The 24,051-nt window shown below is 41.1% G+C and overlaps 1 protein-coding gene across 1 annotated transcript in view; it reads right to left on the bottom strand.

Moving 5' to 3' along the window:
- zmat4a (zinc finger, matrin-type 4a) overlaps positions 1-24,051 on the bottom strand; it is a 246,768-nt gene that overhangs the window by 39,932 nt on the left and 182,785 nt on the right. The window lies entirely within an intron of this gene.

Genomic DNA, 24,051 nt, shown 5'->3' with positions numbered 1-24,051 from the left:
TCAAAGTGTGCGGCGCGCCTCCCCTAGGCAGTGGCACGGGAAGGGGGGTGCTGCGGGGGCTGCAGCCTCCCTCGTCATAGCATCAGCCCCCCATGGTGGGGGCTGTGGAGTAACATAATATTGTACTTAAAAACATGAAATTATTTATGTATTTATTTTTTAAAAGACTGTGTTTGATATGGGATAAAAATGATGGGCTGTGTATAAGATATAAACTAATGATTCATTATTTTAATATTTCATAAAAAACTAGGCTACTCCCCCGGAAGCTTCCGCCACCTCACATTCATGGCTTGGCTAGCAATAGGCAGCAGAAACGTATTTCTGACTATTCCGAGGTAAGAAATGGTTTTAATTCCCCTATACTGCCGCCGAGCATTTATTTAGCGTTATTTATTTCTTATTTATTTCTATATGCTGTGCCTATTTGTCGTAGTCCTGTGGCTGAAGAAGTCTACGCTAGAATAAGGATGCATATCACTAAATGTTATGTCTGTATTAAGCTATTTAGTGATAAAATATGAAATTAGTTTGTTTTTTTTGTGTGTTTTTTGTTTCAGATATGAAATCATTCCCCATATCCATAGTCGAATGGACTTTCAAGACGTTCAATGCTCAGTTTAGGCGATATTTAGGCCATGTTTCATTCAAGTATTCCTGATCCTGTTGATTGGGAGCTGTTGTTTGTTTTGAATGATTAAAAGAGAAGAAATAAAGTGTTAATAATGTTCATGCTTTGTTCCGATTTATTTTAAATGGCAGTTCTTGGCGACAAATGTAGGCCTACAATATTATGTTAAAAACGTCAGCCACAGCCCTCAACATAATGATGTCATGTGTTTTCCAACCCAGCCATCAGCCCCCCTCGCTTGAAACAGCTTCCAGCGCGCCTCCCCTAGGGGGCGCCGCAAGAGCATCTTAGGGGAGGCGTGGTGAGAGGGAAAAAATAAATATGGATTTAGGACAAAGTTGGAACTGTGGGGTGCGCGTGTGGAGTGGGGAACAGTGGAAATGTTTCCCATCTTAGAGGATGTTTTGGTCAGAGCGGGGCTGAAGGTGGAGTTTTTACAGCAGGCTGTCTGCGCGCATTTGGAGGGGATGCGCAAACAGTTTGGAGAGTATTTTGGAGAGGAGACAATGGGCAGTGGGTGAGAAACCCATTTTCCTTCCCCGTGACACTCAAAGATGGACTTTCAGCAGGAGAGGAAGATGCTCTGGCTGAGCTGAGCTGTGACATTGACTTGAAACAGAGGATGAGTGACGTGTCACTTGTGCACTTTTGGCTGTCAGTAGGGACTGAATTTCCACAGCTCTCAATGAAGATCTGATCAAAAATAAGATGTGAAAACACTGTTGGTATCTCAAACATTAAATTCAGAATCTCAGATGTAACGTTTGTTGGAGAAAACAGTTGAAAAGTGAGTTTGGGGTTGACTACTCACAGTCCAGCAGAAGAAAATTAATTAAATTATATCTGAGAAAAAAAAAAAAAGCTGAAAAAAAAAAAACAGGACTTGTTGTAACCCAGGTGTAAATCCCAGTGATTAAATCTGTGTATTTTTTTTACTTCCATCCCGTCATTACTGCACAGCCAATTGCTGTTGAGTATCAGGGTCACATGTACCACAGCCTATCATCTAGGTGGGGAAGTATGAAAGATTAAGGCATGCTGGGAGAAGCAGAGCTGCAGGAGCTAACTACTTAGCCGAGGTGAGATGGGAAAAAAACCTATTTATGTGAGACAACAAACTACGGAATTGGCCAGGTGTTGTCGTGAGACCATCCTGATCTCGCGAGCTTTCAAGATTTCACTGGCTAATCAGTCTGGAGACTCTCCGTTAAAGAAAATTTGGAGCCGTTCACCAAACGAACGTCCAATCAGCGTTGGCTTTGAGGCGGGTTGAGGTGTGACGCAGCGAGAAGCGCGACAGTTCAGTCTAAAGAACATGGCGGCTTCAGCCGGTGAAACTAGCGTTAACGTGGCTATCCAGCAAGTTTTATCGGAATTACAGAGTATTTCTTCAGTGAAAGAAGAGCAAAACACTGCTCTGGAGGCTTTTCTCAGAGGAAAAGATGTTTTTGCTCTTCTCCCGACTGGTTTCGGCAAGAGTTTGATCTATCAATTGGCTCCTCTTCGTCTTCGCTCTGTTAGTCCGTCATATGCTTCGTTGATCTGATTGGTTTATTTGGCCCGTCTATCACCAGCATACGCCAATCAGCTAACCAGTATTTTTGCCCCTTCCCAAAATTACTTCAACGGAAGGTTTCCAGATGGATATGCGGAGCAAATCCATCTGGCAGAGTCAGGTTAGAAGGTCCAGGCCTAGAGCCCATAAAGATTGCACTTTGGGTGCATGAAGACTTTAGATCTCCTGCCAGGCTGGTAGGAGGCTCCTTGCAGCCAACGAACGATTTGTTTCCACTCTGCTCTGACTTTTGTCAGTCCATGACCTGCACGGCACCAAGCACTTTAAAAGGAACTTGCTTGGGACCGTTAATCAACCCCAGCTTGGGGTGAATGACCTGAAGGGATGTGGTTTCATGAATTGTGGAATTGATTAATTTTGTTTAGTTTTTTTTCTCTTTATTGCTTTTTTTATGGCCATTTGGATGTTTCATTGATGTTGAAAATATGTATATAATTTTCCTCACTATAAATACAAGGCACTCGCAACTACAAACTTCTGGTCTCTGTCTGCTGTTTCATGAGTCGTATCTATCTTCTGAGAACTAGTCTATTGACCTTATTGGTTATGATCCATTTGCATTGATTTAAAATATATTATACTGTTGTTTTTGTACAGATATGCTACATTGTTCTTTTACAAATCAAAAAGTTGGATTTCGCATTTTGTGAATTTCTGATCAGGAAGTTCAGCTGATCCAAAATGCTGCAGCCAGAGTTCTGATGAAAATGAAAAAGAGAGATCATATCTCTCCTATCCTGGCTTCTAATCATTGGCTTCCTGTTAAATCCAGAATAGAATTTAAAATCCTCCTTCTCACATATAAAGCCTTAAATGGCCAAGCTCCATCTGATATCAGAGATCTGATTGTTCCTTATGTTCCTAACAGAGCACTTCGCTCTCAATCTGCAGGTTTACTAGTGGTTCCTAGAATTTCTAAAAGTAGAATGGGAGGCAGATCTTTTAGTTATCAGGCTCCTCTCCTGTGGAACCAACTACCAGTTTTAGTCCGTGAGGCAGACACCCTGTCTACTTTTAAGGCTAGGCTTAAAACTTTCCTTTTTGATAAAGCTTCTAGTTAGAGTGGCTCAGGTTATCCTGAGCTATCTCTATAGTTCTGCTGCTATAGGCTTAGACTGCTGGAGGACATAGGGACCCCTTTTTCATCATTCTGCTTCATTCTATCTCTATTCTCCCACTCTGCAGAATCTGTAACCTCTGTTTTTCTCATCATAATAGCTTTATTTGGCCTGGTTCTTTCTAGCTGTGACTCCATATCAGCTGTGCTGATGCCTATGACCACAGTGTTTTTCAGTATTTACTCCTGTATCTCTCAGATATACAGTAACTAACTATTGCTGTATTTCAACCAACAAAAAAAATTAAATTGAACGCCTGCTACATGCCGACTCCTGTTTGGACAAGTTTGTTTAATGCAGCACTGGTTGTTAGCAGTGGGCATTACACAACATGGTGGGAGGGGGTACACTTAAAAAAATAGACTTTTTAGTGCCGTAAATATATATTAGCATAACATAAATAATTTGTACTTTATTTAGTACACAAAATATAAGGGAAGAGCAAGTTTAAAATACAGTTTAGATGTTAATTTCTATGAACATATACCTACAAACGCTACATAAACTTAGTTGATAATGTTGCATTTTAAAACACATGTGCACTGTAGCCCACAACTGGACCTGGTTCTGCTTCTAGTCCAGAACTTTCTGCACTGTAGCACCCACAAAATCGACTGAGAGGTAAGTTATTATTGTTCTATTTTAAATTTGTGATAATCACTAGGTCTGCATGTAGTTTGATTCAACATTTGCTATTGTTAATAAGTTTATAAACTGACGTAGAACATTTGTTACTGTAAAACCTTTGGGGGCAAAAAGAAAGCAGTATAAGTGAATTAATGGTGTGCATTGAGAATGAACTGGGAAGCGATTAAGGCCTTGGAGAAATGCCTCAGGATTGTTTTTTTTATAACACAGGTTTACTAGCATTCACTAGCAATAAAACAATATATGTGACAATTTGTTGTCATGACGATGTCGTGTTGTTTACCTGACCAACATTTCTGGCATGTCACTGACAGCCACCTGTCTGACTGCACATCAATGTGGAATGTAAATGGTTACCAACAGAACACTGGTAAACTCTATAGGCGAATAATATGGCTGAAACCGAAATATCCGTTAAGGCAGAGCGACGCTGGAGTCCGAGATATAATCCTGCAGCATCATTATGTGTTTTTACTAAAACACATAATGATGAATTACCGGTATTCTGCCTGGGTTCTTGCTACAGTAGGGCTTGGAGTTCTTCTTATTTCCTGAAGATCTAACATTGCCCATAATGACTGATGGAAGAAATTTTTTTACAAACTGTAGAGCCATGACATCACTGTGACCTGTCCTCTCAGGTGGGATGGCCTTCCCTCTCTACCAGAAGGCAGTGTCATTGGTACACGTTTATTTCCAAGGCCCTTCTTGGATTACTGCCCTCTAACATTTGTACCTTACTTCCCCAGTAAAGCACGGCTTCTTCTGTCCTGAGATCCAACCATCAGCTGTTGCTCTCTGCTCCTTTTGCCCGAACAGAACTGGGGAAGAAAGCCTTTAGCTACGCAGTTCCTTCTGAGTGGAACATTTTACAAAGAAACTGGAAGTTGACTGAGTTCTTATCTTTAAATGCTTTTAAGTTCAAAGTGAAGGAATTTGAAGCTGCGTCAATGATCTGTAATTGTTTTCCTTGATATATTTTTTATGTACCTGTCATTTATTTTAATGTATCTTATGTAACTTTGCAGCCTCTTGGCCAGGACTCCCTTAAAAACGAGGCTTTTAATCTCGAAGGAATTTCTTTCCTGGTTAAATAAAAATTTCTTTCTCCTCTCATCTCCTTGCTCCTGCTCTGCATCCCCAGCACCTTCTCAACTTTCAACTCACCTGGTACTTGCAGGAGTAGTTGATGAATTATTTCAGCTTAACAGATGTTAATTAGCTGCTTCTGGATGTAAAGGATGTAAAAAATGAAGTTATAACAAGTGTCCAAATAAGAAAAAGAAAAAATCAGGTGAAATCAGGAGGAGGTCGCATTTCCATGCTGCTCCTGTTCCTCCCTGATCTTTCCCTGCTTTGAGGTGTCTTGTCTTTTCTGAGCTCTCTTCATTTAACCCGAATTCAAACAATTGATCTGTTCAGCTGGTTACTCAATGCAAGTGATCAAATGTTTTCAACTGGAAGGCAGGGAAAAGGGGACCCTTCCTGTCTTGCTGGGAAATACTTTGTGGGATACGCCATGGACTCATGGACGGCTTGGAGGATGGTGTGTTTTACAATGTTTTCATTGGAGGATATCGAAGGTGTGTGGATTTTCGGGTTTGGGATACTCAGATTTCTGCTGTTTGAATTTGAAGGACACCTTATCCAACCACGATTCCAGAGGATGTTGATGGCAATTTGGACTCTGATCAGAATGCTTCCCCGGCTGAGCCGTATGCTGGGTGCGATTGATCGCAGGCTGGTTGAACTTATGTGAGATGGGACAATATCTTGGCACCCTCGGTCCAAGGCGGAGAAGCCCAACAAATGTGGAATATTGGATTTGACATGTGGAGCGAGCAAAAAAAGACTCAAGGCAGACGAAAAAATCCTGTGCAGCCTTCTCTCAAAACAATAAGGGCCGGATTTATCAAGATCCAATTTTGCGTGCAGTAATTTCCGCTCGCAAACTGGAATTTTGCGCGAGGGGCTGAACCATGGTTTGCGGGTGATTTAACAAGAGTGATTGCGTAACTGGTGGCAGGTGCAAAACTGTTGGAGACGCCCTATTTAAATGATGGTTTTGCGCGTTTTGTGGTTTGCGGCAAAGTAGTTTGTAGTTTGTACAAACTAGTGCATTAAGAAATTTAAATCTTACAGTGACACCCCCACCCCATCCAAATATATATATATATATATATATATAAAAACTTTGGCAACCTTTATTCCCTAAGGTGGTATGTGGCTGAATTTCTACTTCACTGCAGTAAAAAACCAGGTGTTTTGTATTGGCCTGTAGAAAAATGCACATACCAAATGGTTCACGAGAAGTGACTGTGGATGAGATTACTGCGCGTACGCATCCCCGCAGCATTGGCATGTTGATCCACAGGCGCAGGGGGGAGGTCGGGGTTCTCCGGTAGGGCGTCAGGGCGACATGGCATTTAGAACGTCGGACAGCACTTCTGAAAAACGAGATTGGGAGATCCCAGCTCTCGCTGCAACCGTACGCTGGAATGACCCAGATGCAAAAAAGTGAAACGTTGCAAGGAGTTTAGTGATATCTGGTATTGCGTGGGTCCTCCTTGTGGCTGGCTCCAAATCCATTCGGAGTTCCTCCAACAGCTCCAAAATGGCAATGCTGGATAAACGATATGTTTTGTTGATTGTTTCCTCGTTCATTCCAAAAACATTCACACGGAGTGAAAAAATGCGTTCTCTGCGTCTCCTTGCTTCATTTCCATGTCTCCTTCTTGCGACAATAACCGCTGCCATGTGTGCGCAATTACGCATACAGACCATTTGCACCTTCTTTTGAAACGTGTTAAATATAGAGTCAGATACCGTTAGCAAAATTGCTTTCAGGTTTGATAAATCACTTTGCAAGTGCTATATTAATATATTTACATGTTCTCCTCCCACAAGACGCACTTTTGCGTGTAAACGCCCCATATTGCATATTCATTGCAGAAAAAGTACTAAATGGATAAGAGGCGCTATTTAGCACGTTTTAAAGACCAAATCCTTTTAGCACGCTGTTGATAGATCAGTTTGTACATTTTTTACCGTGCGCAGCGAAATAGCTCACGTTTTTATACTAGCAAACCTTTGATAGATCTGGCCCTATGTGTTATTTTGGATTCTGCCTCCCCCTTATTTAACCTCCCCTGGATGGAGCCCACACTGCCCCCCCCTCAGGAAATGGCCTGTAGACATCATTCATGGACAAATTGAACAAATTTCATCATACACACAATTAATGCTCAAATTTCAGAATGAAATGCCCTTGGCAGCCATAAGACCACACCAACAGCAGCATTCTGCGTCACGCATGGCCTCAGTAAATCGTCCCCCCGTCAGCCCAATGTATGTCATGTATGTGATGAACGGTTTGTACTAAAACTGAAATCTCGATTACAATGCAAATTGTAGTGTACAATAAAGTAATCGATTGATTTATAGCAGAGCTGCTCATAATCTGAAACTAAGCTCCATCTTCACAGCAAAGGAAAGTTTAATTCTGGACGATTTCTGTGAGCTGGAGCGTCAACATTATTTGACACCCATAAATGTTGATAATTTCTAATTTCCTTCATTAATCAAACAACAGCAGCCTTTTCACTGGACTGATATATGCACTGAGTCAGATGCTGAAAACTGAGCATCCTGTATAATCGCCATCATGTTGTACTAATCTCATTGAGGTATGAATAATGTCCCTCTTAATTGCCTCGCTCTCTAAATTAAGTTAGCTTTCTCATCCATCTGCCTCAGAGCAAAGGCCAAGAGAAAATAAATGTCAGCGTCGTCTCACTGAGTCACATCTTCATATCCTCCTGCAACTGATTCCCTGAGTGATAAAACATTTACTGAATTGTGTCTCCGAAGATTGAGTAGCTGGAATTTAAGAAGAAAGGCGTATTCTTTCTTCCTCTGGCTTTTTGGCAGGAGGAGCTGGAAATCTGCACTTAGTAACAGTTTTCCTCTGAGATGGCGATGTCAGCTGTTTTCCTCCAACATTTTGATGGAGGGCAATATTTCCCCTGAAGTGAGCAGCAAATCTCTCTCTTTCACTTCCCCGGCTGATAAGCTGCACAATAACCCTTCTGTCAGCGCGGCTTCCAGCTGTCCTGAGATTTCAATTTCGCACCGTCGTCCCAGGACGGCGTCAGCAGATGACACTGAAGTTCTGCAGCAGGTATTATGGCCGTGCTCTCTGGCTGCTTCTCAAAGTCTTTTTGAAAGGCTGAAATATTATACAGCGGCTTCGGTATCAGCGATGCTTCCACCTGTAGTCGTTCTCTTTTGATGCTATGCTGCATGAGAAATGAAACACCAGCAGCCCTGAGGCCTCGGTAGTTTCCAACCTCCATCACCTTTACTTTCTACCCTCCCAAGCGTTGCAGATGAGTCACTGGAATCTTGTTTGTTGAGTTTTGAAAGGAGAGGCACCTCAGGAGAGGATGCAGGGGATGAAAAATGTGCTCGGTGGTGTCATTTATATGGATTAGGCTGGAGTTATGTTTCTATATGAAAACAGATTGTGGAGCTGATGAATGTCGAAACAGATTCCTTCTGATGTCTTCCATCTGTTTCTGATTCCCAGCTAAGTTTGTGGACAAAGTGACCCAACGGTAAAATAAAAAGAAAAACTACAAAGAAAGCTGGAGAGCAGATGTTAAAGCCTATGGCCATCATCATCATCTTGAATATAACCCCTCAGGATATATTCACTTCATAAAGATGACCAAGCCAGTGTTGGGAAAGTTCTCTTTCTACGTGAACTAGTTCAAAGTTCAGTTCACACATTTTAAAATGAACTAGTTCAGTTCATAGTTCACAATTCCAAAAATTGCCATCATCCTCACCGACCACCTGGTCATAAACCTGTTTTAAGTCGCCTCCATGCTGCTGTGGCTTCCACGCTGCATTTTGTTTTGATGACGCACGCGGCTGTAGGCTACGACGCTGGTAGCTGGTGTTGCCAGATTGGGTGTTTTTCCCGCTACATATTAAGGCCTGTTTACGGTGTGATTTAGCCGGGGTTTCGCCTGGAGGGCTTTATAGAAATCTGGCAACCTATTGAACGGAGCTGAACTGAGAGAGCGTGCCGTTCACAGACACCAGAATGAACGAGTTCACAATAACGTTCATCAGGCAGTAATGCAGTACGTTCAGTTCACGTTCGCCCAAAATATGAACGAGTTCATGAACTTTCGTTCAATGAACGCGTTCAGGCACAACACTGGACAAAGCAATAATTATATATTCAAGTCTTGAGTTTTATTATGTTTGATTTCAACCTGAAAAACTCACAGGGAGAGAAAAGACAATTAGAAGAATTTTACTTTAGTCTTAGGTGCTCAGAAATCGGCAGGAAACATTAGCGCTGAATTCTGATAGATATGCATGAACAGAGCAAAGAACAGGGCTGTTTCCCCCCCCAGGCCTGAAACTGGTGGAGGAGTGGAGATAGATGGAGTTGGTCAGTCTGTAGACTGCTGGTTGGAGAGACGGTCTGCTGAGCTTTATGGGGAGATCCAGTGGACTGCGTGAGCTGATACTAGAGCTTCACTCAGAGACCTGGATAGTTTTGGATAACACAGGCTGAGAGAACCTGTCCATGATGAGCAAGCATGAGGCGACAGTGGAGAGGAAAAACTCAACTTTAGGAAGAAACCTCTGGCAGAACCAGGCTCAGCATGGCGGTCTTCTGCCAGACCGGCTGAGATGAGACAGATAATGCAGTAAGAATCCAAGAGGAATGACGCTCTGATGAAGCTTTAGCTACGATGGTGGAGGAGGGGCTGGAGGGGGGTTGAAACGGGGTCATCTGAACAGAAGTCAGACAGCGCAACCATTGCCTGCGCTTTGGGTAGAAGACTGAGTTGTGGATTGGAGACCTTTGGAGACCTAAGACCCTCCAAGGGTCAAATTCCGCCTGAAATTACATATGTGGATTAAAGCAAGTTCAGCCCCCTAACTAAAAATTGGAAAGACAATTGTTTATATTTGTGTGACATAAAGGCATTGAGGAATATCTTTCAGGTGGAACCATTATTTTAAATGCCACTATGTCTGATTTATAGGTGGTTAAACAAAGAAAATGAAAAATATTTAGCCTACCCAATTTTCTTTCCAAAATAAACTCTGAAAAACACCATGAAAGCCAATTTGAAACTCTGGATGAACCTCAGACTTTATAGATCTACACCTTGACTATAACTCAAGCAAATTAGGACTGAATAAGTTGAAGCGTGTTTGTTCCACAAAGGTTTTAGTGGGCAGTGTGCTGTGAGGAAATGTACAAAAATGCAATTTTCCACCCATAAAAGGAAATCTGCTCAGACAAATATGCTGATTTCCATTATTAGAGACGTTCTGCATGAGGCAAAGCCTTTGCTCCTAAGATTTAGTCGTTTCATTGAAATTTACCAATAATTTCACCAAACTGAATAGAAAATAAGAAAAACAGAGCAGCTCATGTAACACATGCCGGTTCCATCACCTGAAATGGTCTCCCAATGACCTCTGACCCCTCCTTGGAAAGGTCTGAGTCTCTAGTTTCCAATGATGGCGGCCATTAAGGGGCGGGCCTAACAATGAATACCTGCTGTTGCATTACTATCACAGAGTCACACATGTCAGGTGGAATTTTAAATCACATTTTAATCTTTTTACACAGTAATAAAACAAGTAGTATTTGTTAAAATATTAATTTGACACAACTTCAAATGAAACTTTAAAGCCCCATTTGAAAGGCGTGTGGATGATTCCTGTCAAATTAAATAACGCTTCCTGGATGGGAAGCGAAACGACTTCAAACTTGGAAACAGAGTCCAGTGGATTGATTTTGAACTTTTTTTTGGACTGACTAAGATCTGGATGACTGAGAATCTTCCTCAGCATAAAAAAAATGTAATGTTCTTTGTCATGTTCCACCATTGTAAATAACTATATATAAGAATGTATAAAGTACAGTAAGAGAATTAATTCAAATAAAAGTGTGTTTAAGAACAGAGTTGAACAGGCGTATAAAAAAATACTGCATTATTAATAATAGGAGATTATTTCCTAAATCTTTGCATTTTTTAACAGATGAAGGGACATGTGTGACAATATTATCTTTATGAAGAAATGGAAATTAATTTGCAAACTGTAATTCATAAATACTAATCTATTTATTAGTATTAGCTCTGCAAGTTTGTAGACAGGAAGTTTCTACAGATTCCATCTGGATTATCGAGGAATAAGGTGGAAAAACCTGTAATCAAAAGCTTAAATTATAACTGAGCTTATTAATCTAGCTAATATGTGTCAACATGGGGGGGTGAGGTTACTTGAGGACCCAAATGCAGAGACACAGTTCCTGTAAGTTTAATGAAGAAAATTCCAAAAATCTAAATACAAAATACTAGAACCAAACATCAGCAAATGTGAGGGATAAACTCACGTGGGGGGGGGGGGGTGAGGCAGAGATGAGGAAGCAACAAACAACAAGGAACCAGCACTATGTGACTGCAGAGGTGAAGTATACACTCACCGGCCACTTTATTAGGTACACCTGTCCAACTGCTCGTTAACACTTAATTTCTAAGCAGCCAGTCACATGGCATCAACTCAGTGCATTTAGGCATGTAGACATGGTCAAGACAATCTCCTGCAGTTCAAAGCGAGCATCAGTATGGGGAAGAAAGGTGATTTGAGTGACTTTGAACGTGGCATGATTGTTGGTGCCAGAAGGGCTGGTCTGAGTATTTCAGAAACTGCTGATCTACTGGGATTTTCACGCACAACCATCTCTACGGTTTACAGAGAATGGTCCGAAAAAGAAAAAACATCCAGTGAGCGGCAGTTCTGTGGGCGGAAATGCCTTGTTGATGCCAGAGGTCAGAGGAGAATGGCCAGACTGGTTGGAGCTGATAGAAGGGCAACAGTGACTCAAATAACCACCCGTTACAACCAAGGTGGGCAGAAGAGCATCTCTGAACGCACAGTACGTGGAACTTTGAGGCAGATGGGCTACAGCAGCAGAAGACCACACCGGGTGCCACTCCTTTCAGCTAAGAGCAGGAAACTGAGGCTACAATTTGCACAAGCTCATGGAAATTGGACAATAGGAGATTGGAAAAACGTTGCCTGGTCTGATGAGTCTCGATTTCTGCTGCGACATTCGGATGGTAGGGTCAGAATTTGGCGTCTACGACATGAAAGCATGGATCCATCCTGCCTTGTATCAACGGTTCAGGCTGGTGGTGGTGGTGTCATGGTGTGGGGAATATTTTCTTGGTGCTCTTTGGGCCCCTTGGTACCAATTGAGCATCGTTGCAACGCCACAGCCTACCTGAGTATTGTTGCTGACCATGTCCATCCCTTTATGACCACAATGTACCCAACTGCTGATGGCTACTTTCAGCAGGATAATGCGCCATGTCATAAAGCTGGAATCATCTCAGACTGGTTTCTTGAACATGACAATGAGTTCACTGTACTCAAATGGCCTCCACAGTCACCAGATCTCAATCCAATAGAGCATCTTTGGGATGTGGTGGAACGGGAGATTCGCATTATGGATGTGCAGCCGACAAATCTGCGGCAACTGTGTGATGCCATCATGTCAATATGGACCAAACTCCCTGAGGAATGCTTCCAGCACCTTGTTGAATCTATGCCACCAAGAATTGAGGCAGTTCTGAAGGCAAAAGGGGGTCCAACCCGTTACTAGCATGGGGTACCTAATAAAGTGGCCGGTGAGTGTATAAGGGGAACAGAACAAAGGATGGACTAATGAGCTGAATATGGAGCAGGTGTGAGTGGAACTAACTAGAAGGAAGCCAAGGGGAAAGGAAACAAACACAAGGGGGCAGCAGAGAGCAACTAAAGACTGCTGAATATGATAGAAAATAAACCAATGAACAACAAAACAGAATAACTGAACACTAAGGGGGAGAAAAGGGGAGAACCATAACAATATGTTGAGTTATAAAGAGTTTGTAATCTCCCCACATGTCACCTAAAACTATTGTCTTTATTCTATATCCGTGCTTTATGTTATCGCCTGTACCGACACTCAGTTAAGACTCCTTACTTGTTCTGCAACAGCTGGACTATCTTGTTTTCTTCTCAGCTAATTGAGACCTTTTAACTTAGCGGCTTGCAGGGAGCATGTTGGCAGTGTGACTGATCAACAGTGCGCTCCTGCGTGTAGAGTGTTTATAAAGGTGCTGCTGGACCAGGGTTCATGCTAAATTAACCAGCAGCCATCTAGCCCATTCCCAGGCTGGAAGATGAGCCCATTCTGCAGCATGGCAACCCGACTGAAACAGCACAGGCTAAATCTGAATTAGGACTGAAAAAGTATTCATAGCTGAATGAAATGAGTGAGATATTTTAGAGTAAACTGTAGAAAGAAATGGACTTCCATAATAAAATCATCACTCAATTCTATCTTCATCCCCACTTGAGGAAATAAAATGGCTGCTGCACTCAGAGAACCCCAGATAAGATTGGTTTTAGAAATTGGACAGAAAGCAGGGATGAAATATGTTGAAGAGGTTGAGCGTTGGCCAGAAATATCTTACAATTGAGAGAGTGAGTGAACATGCCTTGTCCTTCGTCTCCTTATAAAGAGGACCTTGATCAGCTCGGTGTAATTTCCACACCTCCAAGTCCACCATTAAGGCTGTAATAGATCTGTTTTATTATCACGAGCATCGGTAAATATAAAGCACTGCCTAGAGCACCTAGATAACAGCATCCGTCAGCTCCAAAGGATGTCTGAAAAAGGGAGATACAATGTGATAAATCATGTCTGCCAGAACTGCATCTCCAATTAAGAGTCGTAATGAGTTCAGAGAAAACACAATATATCGTTAGGATGTTTAACAAGCAAGTCTGCAGTCTAACCTTCGCTGTCTCCAGGGAGCATTGATAAAATAAGGAGCCGAGGGCCACTAGAGAGGAGCAGCTTGATCCATAACTGATAAAGTTCAGAGAGCGTGTAATGCCCTGCTCTTTAATGTTATCTGCTGAGCTTCCCTCCAGCTGTAAAACCACCATTTTTCTGCTGAAGCACTCAGGTGGACATTTTTCTGTTAAATCACAGTTAAAAACAGGGCAACCTGTGGTCCAAAAAAACAGAGTCAGAGTCACAATGTTTTGGGCCAATTAAGTTTGAACAAGAACCAGTTTTAAATTCATGTTACTAAGATGGAAATGAATTAATTTTCAACCCTAACCCCCCAAATTTGCTGGTAAAATAAAAGCATGCTTCTCACTCAGCAGGGAATCACAGTACAGCCCCCACCAACCTCTCACTTATTGTATGTAGCTGTTGGGGCCCCTTCCTGCAAAAAGGACCAAAATTCTACACCTGCACTGCAAAAATGATCTAGAATTAACTCAAAATGTCTTAAATTAAGTGTATTTACCCTTAATTTGAGCAGGTAAATAAGATGATTTGCCAATGGAATTAATGTTTTACTATTAAAATAACATTTTATGCAGTTGAAACAAGACCAGAGCATGCAAACTGATTGGAACGCCGCACAATTACCGCTCCCCCCGCAGGAGGATGTTCGCTCATTTGCTCCGCTGCTCAAAGTTGCGCTAGCCTGACGTAGTCCTACTCAATTCTAGTCAGAATGAGTCTGATGCTGCTCCATAGAGCTGTGATTATGGGGCGTGTTTCGAACGAACCAGGAAAAAAAATTCCTCTGCACTCAATTGGATAGACCTACAACCAATAAGAGCAACGGAGTGCGTGACGTATGTTAAGCCACGCATAGTTGTTGTCAACAAAAATCAAAGCGTGCAGTTGCACGCCTAGAATAAGAAGATGAGCCTTGATCGCGTTTCTCTGTTTCTCTTTTAAAATTAATTTGCTGTCGATATCTTCTAGAACAGACCTAATAGCAGAATCTACTCACCCAAACTCTCCAGCGGCAGCCATTATTGTTGTCACCCAAGCGCGCTTTGGTCACGTGGTTGATTACGTTACTGTTGGTCATCTGTCCATCATCGTATAAAGCCCACCCTGACAATTTGATTGGATCGCCTGACAGTGGGCGATAATACTCGCGCTACTATGGAGCAAAGCCAGACCGAACTTCCCAACCTCAAACCTTGTGGGCGGGACTAAGTTCGGAATGGCACACAGGCTAAAGTTGCGCCAGGATTGCGCTCAAATTTTCAGGAGAAGGTATTTTCTGACATTTTTCCTACATGTAATGATATCAGGGACACACAGCGTTTGATTTAATGATGTGACCGATACGTGAGGATTGTCTTATTTAACTCGCTGTTAAAATATTTCCCAGCTGTGAACCTAACACCTCGCTCCATTCATGTTGCCCCGCATTTCCTATTTAATTATCAATTGTCGAAAAATCACACTTAAATCAAATAAATGTTATTTTACTAATTTTATAAGCCAACATTCCACGAACTAGAGAGGAGCCAAATCGTCGCTCGAGCCTTTAAAATGAAAACCTCTCTGCGCTCCACCATATTTCTTCTGCTCACACGCTCTGAACAAGGCTATATATTTTTTTACGTTAAATGTAAATCGTCTTGTTTCATTGACGTGTCTAAACAACCTCCCCTTTTAAAGGAAAAATCCACTTATTGTAAGAAAAAATGACATCTTGAGATTTAAATTTTTTACAGTGTGGAAAACCTACCGTCTATCTTTCATTCAGTCATGAGTTGAACGCTATCGCTGACTTTAGTTTGCACTTGTTTTAGGTTTGTCTTTTAACAACCACATTGTGCAGTTCTTACAAAAGTGAGTTTAGCGTCTAAAATTAACAACAATAAAAGAACAAAGAATTTCACCACATAAGTACGGTGGCCCTGAAGTGCAAACTGCAACTACAAATCTAAAAGCTACATAAAGCAAAGAGCAACTACATTAAGAAAAACAAAACTACATAAAGCAAAGCGCAACTACATTAAGGAAAACACAATTACATTAACCTACCGGAAAAGGTAGGTACCAGTGGGAAACATGAGACATCGCTGATTGGACGACGGCGCCGTTTGACCCTTGAACCCGGAAGTTGCGTCGTCTGAACAGTCCAGCTTCTTTTAAGTGTGTCTTCAGTGTACGCAAACTAACTGAAATTTGGTGATTAGTCTTGAGCATATCCAGTATCACCTCGTACGTATGTCCTGATTCAAAATATTCCTGGATAACGGCAGCCATGTTTGGGGCGCCGACAATATCCATGTTTTCAAAAGCCGCAGCAGGCAGAATGACTTCCGGTTCAAGGGTCAAACGGCGCCGTCGTCCAATCAGCGATGTCTCATGTTTCCCACTGGTACCTACCTTTTCCGGTAGGTTAATGAAGTTGCACTTTGCTTTATGTAGTTGTGTTTTCCTTAATGTAATTGCGCTTTTAGATTTGTAGTTGCAGTTTGCACTTCAGGGCCACCGTACATAAGGGATGAAGGAATGTAAAACAAAACATCAAGCAGGACTCATATGTATATTTATGCGTTCATAAAACATTTAAAGCACGGGGCTTCAGCTGCAGAACTGTGTCTCTGCTTTAACACACATTAATCAAATATCCAGGTCGTTAGCAGGACTCTGGAGTCTGCATACTGAGGAGGTAGGGCAGACGTTTGGTTCGTTATTAAGGATCAACTGTGGCATACAGGAACCAACCTAGACCTGTCCTTATCTTTTAAAGTTAAATTTTTAATGGCCCGGTTCCGGTGTTAGAAATTGAACTGGCTGATCCAGACGTAAGTAAACAACCCAGACCTGCAGTAACTGTTGAATAAGCATGAAGGATTTTAAGAGAACTGCTGATCTCTTTAAGATAAGATATATTTAATGAACTGACCATGTTATTATTCATTAACTCAAAGTGTATAATTATTTATTAGTCATACTAAAAGGAAAATTAAGAGGTAAACTTCCACAGCTTCACTCACAGAAAATCTTCATAAACAAATGTGTAATGATTTGTTTTTCATTTCTCTATTCGATGTTCAACAACTCATTCATGGTCGGTTTTAGGAAGTTCACTGTGACTTTTCTTCTACCAAAAAACATTCCTGAATGACTGTGTTACAAAAATATATCAAAATTACCAACAAACAGTCATAAAACATGGCAAATCAGAACGTCCTAAACCTATTTTCCATGTTGGCATTGACTTAAACAGAGCGCTCTCCATGGTGCTGAAATGGAGATCCTCTCTAGGGCCATTTGTCCTCAAGCGTTTCACCTGTTCTGCAAAATAGTAAATCTAAAATCTAATACTTTGAACATTTCCATAGAGCATTTGAAGATTGAAGTTTTGGGAATGTACCTAGCTCTGATAAATTTACAATAAAATGTTTCATTGAAAAAAAAAACATTCTGTTTCTGTACAGAACAGATTATCCTGGTAGTCCAATAAAATATCTTGTTTCTACCTCAGGAAAGAAGCTGGAAATCCACTAATTAACCAAAGATTTGCATTCATTGAAGAGAGATTTAAATGTTTAGGGTGCTAACACAACAGTTGTTTCATATATTATTGAGGTGAACATCAGAATGGTTCTAACAGTTTAACAGAATTACTCCATTATCATTTTTGAAGAAGAGGACCTGAAACATTTTGTAAAAAATGGCTAAAAATACAGATTTTATAATAATTTTTGCTGCATAACATTGCAAAATTTGGGGTTAAAGGAGAAGTTCGGTTTTTAACACTTTTAGCCCATTTTCTGTAGTGTCCAGGATGAAATCGAATGATCGACACCAAAATTTTGACAATTGGTCCTGTCTCTGCTTTTTGGCTCATTTAGAATCCACCCCTGGCTGCTTCATAATGGCTGCCATAGTGCATGTCCGATAATGTCCTTAAAACAACCTTAAACGTTCTTTTTTTTAAATATGCTACTCACCGGTTCGTCAGCCCTGTTCAATGACGTTCCAAAAAAAGTTTCGTGAAGAAAAAACGTTCCTGTAGTGTTTTATTTAGCATTTTGTAAATCCCATTGAGTTCTGTTGGAATAGTCAATATTCCCCTGCCACCGGAAACGGAAATGGGGCCTGTTTACACAGTTGTAGTCTTTTCGCTTCACTCTGTGTACTCCGACGTCGAGGTGCTAACGTCTCTGTTAAACACTTTAAAAAACTCTGAAAATGGAATACGAAAGGTGGATTCTTGATTCTCGACGTCGGAGTACACAGAGTGAAGCGAAAAGACTACAACTGCGTAAACAGGCCCCATTTCCGTTTCCGGTGGCAGCGGAATATTGACTATTCCAACAGAACTCAATGGGATTTACAAAATGCTAAATAAAACACTACAGGAACGTTTTTTCTTCACGAAACTTTTTTTGGAACGTCATTGAACAGCGCTGACGACCCGGTGAGTAGCATATTTAAAAAAAAGAACGTTTAAGGTTGTTTTAAGGACATTATCGGACATGCACAATGGAAGCCATTCTGAAGCAGCCAGGGGGGGATTCTAAATGAGCCAAATAGCAGAGACAGGACCAATTGTCAAAATTTTGGTGTCGATCATTCGATTTCATCCTGGACACTACAGAAAATGGGCTAAAAGTGTTAAAAACCGAACTTCTCCTTTAAGTTTTACAAAATGAGATTTGCAAATGTTTTACATTTCCTTATCATGTTGAATTACATATACAGTTAAAAAAGGACACAGAGCTTCACAATTAGGTCCTGCTACAAAAAAAAAAAAACTCGAACCACATCCTGTAGTCTCTTAATGCTAAACTCTAATTCCTACCCAGCTTAATTATTTGAAATATTTTTTTAAAGAAACTAAACAGAATATTAAACTCAGAATAGTCTCAGATTTTTGTTAAATGACTTTATATGATCAGATGCATTTTCCAGGAATATTTTCTTCCCTCTGAGAAATGTCTCAGCGTATTAAATATGACATTTGCTGTGAATTTCTGTCATTCCAGCTACAAAAAAAGAGATACAACAGAAGCAAGGGCTGACATGAAGCAGAGTAAAGCTCTTGGCCTGGCAGCCGCTATGATGGATTAGGGTGAAAGCATCCGCTACGGCGCAGCATGCGGTTTAAGGAGGCTTTTTTCTCTTTTTCCTGAGCTGAGATCCATTTTTTACTCACATTCTCAATTGCAAACTACAAAGTAGTTTGCTGTAATTTAAAGGGGTCAAGATTTATGTCTTAACTTCAATTAGATATTTTAACTAGCAGCGTGATTTAAAGGATGGTTAAAAGTTGTCCAGTGCAGCAGCTCCTCTTCAATGCAAAGATAGGAGCATCCTGGGGAGCAGCTCTCCTGCACCCAGAGCTGAAAGCAGCTTTATTTGCTCACCACCTCCCTCCACAGCGCTGACGTCACAGTCGTCTGTTAGAAAGTGCTGCTGATTGAGAGGTCTATAGGATTATTTATCTCCAAGGCTAGGCTAACTGCATGCAGCGAGGCTAAGGCTTTATCCTGCTTTCCCTGCCTCCTTTTTCAAACATCAGGATCTGAGCCAGCATGGATTAAGACAGCTAGGACTGATTTAAAGCACTTTTTAGAAAAAGGCAAAGAAGAATGAACAATCTGGTATTCATATGGAAAAAGGACTAAGACAACTTTTATTGTCATTTTGTATAAACAGAGTATATATAAAACGAAATTGAGTTTTTATGGTATTTTTATGGTATTTCCAATCTGTAAAGTGCAGCAGTGATCAAATGTAAACAGTGTGGGAGGAAAAGACGCGATGCAAAAAATCGCATAGATATGGCAGTTCAGAGCATTAATATACACTCACCGGCCACTTTATTAGGTACCCCATGCTAGTAACGGGTTGGACCCCCTTTTGCCTTCAGAACTGCCTCAATTCTTGGTGGCATAGATTCAACAAGGTGCTGGAAGCATTCCTCAGGGAGTTTGGTCCATATTGACATGATGGCATCACACAGTTGCCGCAGATTTGTCGGCTGCACATCCATGATGCGAATCTCCCGTTCCACCACATCCCAAAGATGCTCTATTGGATTGAGATCTGGTGACTGTGGAGGCCATTTGAGTACAGTGACCTCATTGTCATGTTCAAGAAACCAGTCTGAGATGATTCCAGCTTTATGACATGGCGCATTATCCTGCTGAAAGTAGCCATCAGAAGTTGGGTACATTGTGGTCATAAAGGGATGGACATGGTCAGCAACAATACTCAGGTAGGCTGTGGCGTTGCAACGATGCTCAATTGGTACCAAGGGGCCCAAAGAGTGCCAAGAAAATATTCCCCACACCATGACACCACCACCACCAGCCTGAACCGTTGATACAAGGCAGGATGGATCCATGCTTTCATGTCGTAGACGCCAAATTCTGACCCTACCATCCGAATGTCGCAGCAGAAATCGAGACTCATCAGACCAGGCAACGTTTTTCCAATCTTCTATCGTCCAATTTCCATGAGCTTGTGCAAATTGTAGCCTCAGTTTCCTGTTCTTAGCTGAAAGGAGTGGCACCCGGTGTGGTCTTCTGCTGCTGTAGCCCATCTGCCTCAAAGTTCCACGTACTGTGCGTTCAGAGATGCTCTTCTGCCCACCTTGGTTGTAACTTGTGGTTATTTGAGTCACTGTTGCCCTTCTATCAGCTCCAACCAGTCTGGCCATTCTCCTCTGACCTCTGGCATCAACAAGGCATTTCCGCCCACAGAACTGCCGCTCACTGGATGTTTTTTCTTTTTCGGACCATTCTCTGTAAACCCTAGAGATGGTTGTGCGTGAAAATCCCAGTAGATCAGCAGTTTCTGAAATACTCAGACCAGCCCTTCTGGCACCAACAATCATGCCACGTTCAAAGTCACTCAAATCACCTTTCTTCCCCATACTGATGCTCGCTTTGAACTGCAGGAGATTGTCTTGACCATGTCTACATGCCTAAATGCACTGAGTTGCCGCCATGTGATTGGCTGCTTAGAAATTAAGTGTTAACGAGCAGTTGGACAGTGTCCGGTGAGTGTATATGGTGCAATTATGCAGTGTTTTGTTTTGGTGTTATCAGTGGGATGCAGAGTCTAACATGATTTAGAGTTTTCTCAAACAGCTCAGCTGTCTGATGGCGGTGGGGAAAATAAAATAATAGAATATTGTCTACTTTTTCTAGATGTATTTTCATTTGCATATTTGCTCTTAAATAAACATTCTCAGAAAATAAATAGTTTTTATATATTAAAAACAATCTAAAGCTGACTAATAGCTTCTCCATTATTAAACTGGTACATATTTTTTTTAGGTGACACAATATTGGACCATGGAAAACACAGATTTACCTTCACAAAGCCTCAGAAGGACAAAATTTATGTACAACCTGAGCATGAAGTAATGTTCTGAAAGTTTCTATAATGTTTATTGTTGTTGTTGGCATTCATATAAATATACTGGTGTGATAACTTAGAATACGTTTGATTGGTTTTTGGTCTATTTTGAATTTATAACTCCACCAGCCGCTCCTGCATTTAACCATCAGAAGATGATATAAATTATCATTGGAAGCCAATCTATGGCCTGATTGTTTCTTTCTTAAGACATTTCCATCTTTCTGACCAAACAGATGCAGAGGCCACTACTCATCTTTTATTAGCTGCTGAATCGGCTGCCGTTTGAAAGATGACAGAGTCGACAGTATCATGTTCAGCATTCTATATTTGGAGCAATACACTGATGTAGAATAAAGAGAATATTGGTTTTCCTCTACAGCAGCTGCATGGGAGAGTCTTTACGCTGGAAAAGCATTGGGGGGAAGATGAATGGGTGACAGTAAAAAGCCAGATTAAATACAGGACAGGATGCTTCATAGCTACTGTAAACAGATTACAGGTAGGAAGACGTTTATTAAAGAATACAGATACATTATTTTTGCTTTGTTTTAAACAACACTAACTAGAGAAAAGAAGCATGTGGCAGCCTTATTTTATGTGCTCATTTTTATAGAGTGGCTGATGTCTGCAGGATGTCTCCTTAGGAACAGAGGTGTCCACTAACAAAGTACAAATACTTCCTTACTTTAACTTTAAGTAGAAATTTTAGCTATCTATACTTTACTGCAGTAATTATTGTTTAGACAACTTTTCACTTCTACTCCTCACATTTTAAAATTAGACTTTTGTTTCATTTAAAGGAATAGTACACCCAAAACATGATTAGAAAACGCATTCAGCTCGGCAAAGAACTCATGCTCTTCCTCAACACTGAAGTCCTCAGACATTTTTCTTTCGTTGTTTCTTTCTTTGCACAGGTAAACAGCACATTTCTTCTTCTACGCTTGCATTATCGGCAGAGCAGACGCTGAATGCGCACTTTCATCTGGTTTGGTCTGCCGTGGTTTCCGTAGACTCGTGAACGCGCTTTTAGGAAATCCTATAAACTACTGTTTATGCTCTAAAAACATTCTAAATGACTTCGTTTCGAGTAAATTCTGGACGCTACCCACTCAGGACACTTGGAATACATTGGACGAGCAGTATGGAGGAATATTGACACATTTTTTGTGGACTTTTATGGACCTTTCTGTCTCGGGCGCCATAGACCTCCATTATTTGAATGTCAGCAGACAGCAAGAAGCCTCCCAGATCTCCAGATGCATTTGAGATATCAAAAAAGTACTCCAGAGTGTTGTTCAGCATGGGGGTGAGTAGAAAATGAAGGCTAATCATGTTTTGGGTGTACTATTCCTTTAAGATCATTTTCTTTATGGCCTGTTGGTATAAAAAAAAAGAAGTAAATAAATAATTTGTTTCATTTAGACAATTAATTTCTTTGTGGTTGGACTCGGTGCTGCCCCAACTTGTTGCTCACCATAAACCAAAATAAATAGTTTTTCAAGATGATGCAAAGGAAAATGCAACAGAGTTACAATTAGTTATTAAATTAAGAAAAGGAAGTCAAAGGAAGTTATCATGCAGAATTGTAGAGCTTAACAGTTTTTATTCATCATCCGTCCGTCTCTTCTTTATAAGAAGCAAAGGTTTGTGTTCAGTCTGGTTATCTGAGCTGGAGCAGGAGGACCGTTTCACCTCCAGAAGGCCTTTCATCGAGCCCGATGCTCTGCCCCTGACTTCCCTCTCTTTGTCTTTCCTCTCCGTCTCCAGTTTCTTTGCCATCAACTTTCCATAGCTACGCGGCAGCAGGACATACCGCATAGAAGGCCTCCTTTATGGGAGCTGCTGCATATTTCATCCCATGCAGCATCCAGAGTCAGATTTCACTTTTTCTCAGCTATTTGAGAGGTGTGTGAGGACAGTGCTGGGGGGTCAGATAAAGTGTGCAGAAGACAGTAGAGAGAATAAACGGAAAGAGATGGAGGTAAAGAAGGATGAAAAGAGCACTGAGTACATGGTGAGAAGGTTATTTTCTCCCCTTCCTCCACCTCTACATCCTGTTAGTGTGTCGGGTGAAGGGTTGAGCACACTGCGGCTATTTCTCCTCTCCACACGAACATGCCGCTGATTTTTTCTGATGGGGAAGATTTGCCACTTCGTTACTAATCGGTAATCACAAGCGAGAACCGCTGATTATTCCAAGTGCTGAATAGTACAGCTAGCATGCTGACATTTTTAGCCTTAGTTTAATAATCCCTCCAGAGCAGTAACACAATGACAAAGGTAAGGCTGAGGAAGCACCTATGACATTAGATCCGTTCAGTACGGATTAAAGGCGACAGGTTTTCAATTCCCAATAACAGCAGTTTGATGATACAAAAATATGATATGATCAAATATAGACGTTTCCATAAAAGTTAAAAGGATGATATCTGATGAATGTGACAATCTTCAAAAGCTCACTTTCATTAAAGTATTACATTTTCTTACATTTAATAGATAAAAATAGATTATTTTTTTCTTTTCTTTTTTTGCTTAGGTATCCATTTTTAGTATATTCTATCCTAAAGGAATTTAAAACAGTCTTTCTGGTTGATCCATTTTCATGCAGATTAAACGTGGCATTGTTGGATTAAGACCTCACAAGACAAAGATATGGAACTAACAGAAATATGGAAAAAAAAGAAAAAGAGGAAAACCTCTTTGGTTGCACAGTCAGCTGCAGCCTTACCGACCACTGCAGTCTAAATACAGCTTTAAATCTGGAGTG

Source organism: Cyprinodon tularosa, unplaced genomic scaffold, assembly GCF_016077235.1.
Source record: "Cyprinodon tularosa strain WSP-4 unplaced genomic scaffold, ASM1607723v1 ctg599, whole genome shotgun sequence".
NCBI classification, from domain to species: domain Eukaryota; kingdom Metazoa; phylum Chordata; class Actinopteri; order Cyprinodontiformes; family Cyprinodontidae; genus Cyprinodon; species Cyprinodon tularosa.
This window is presented reverse-complemented; position numbering and strand designations above follow the sequence as displayed.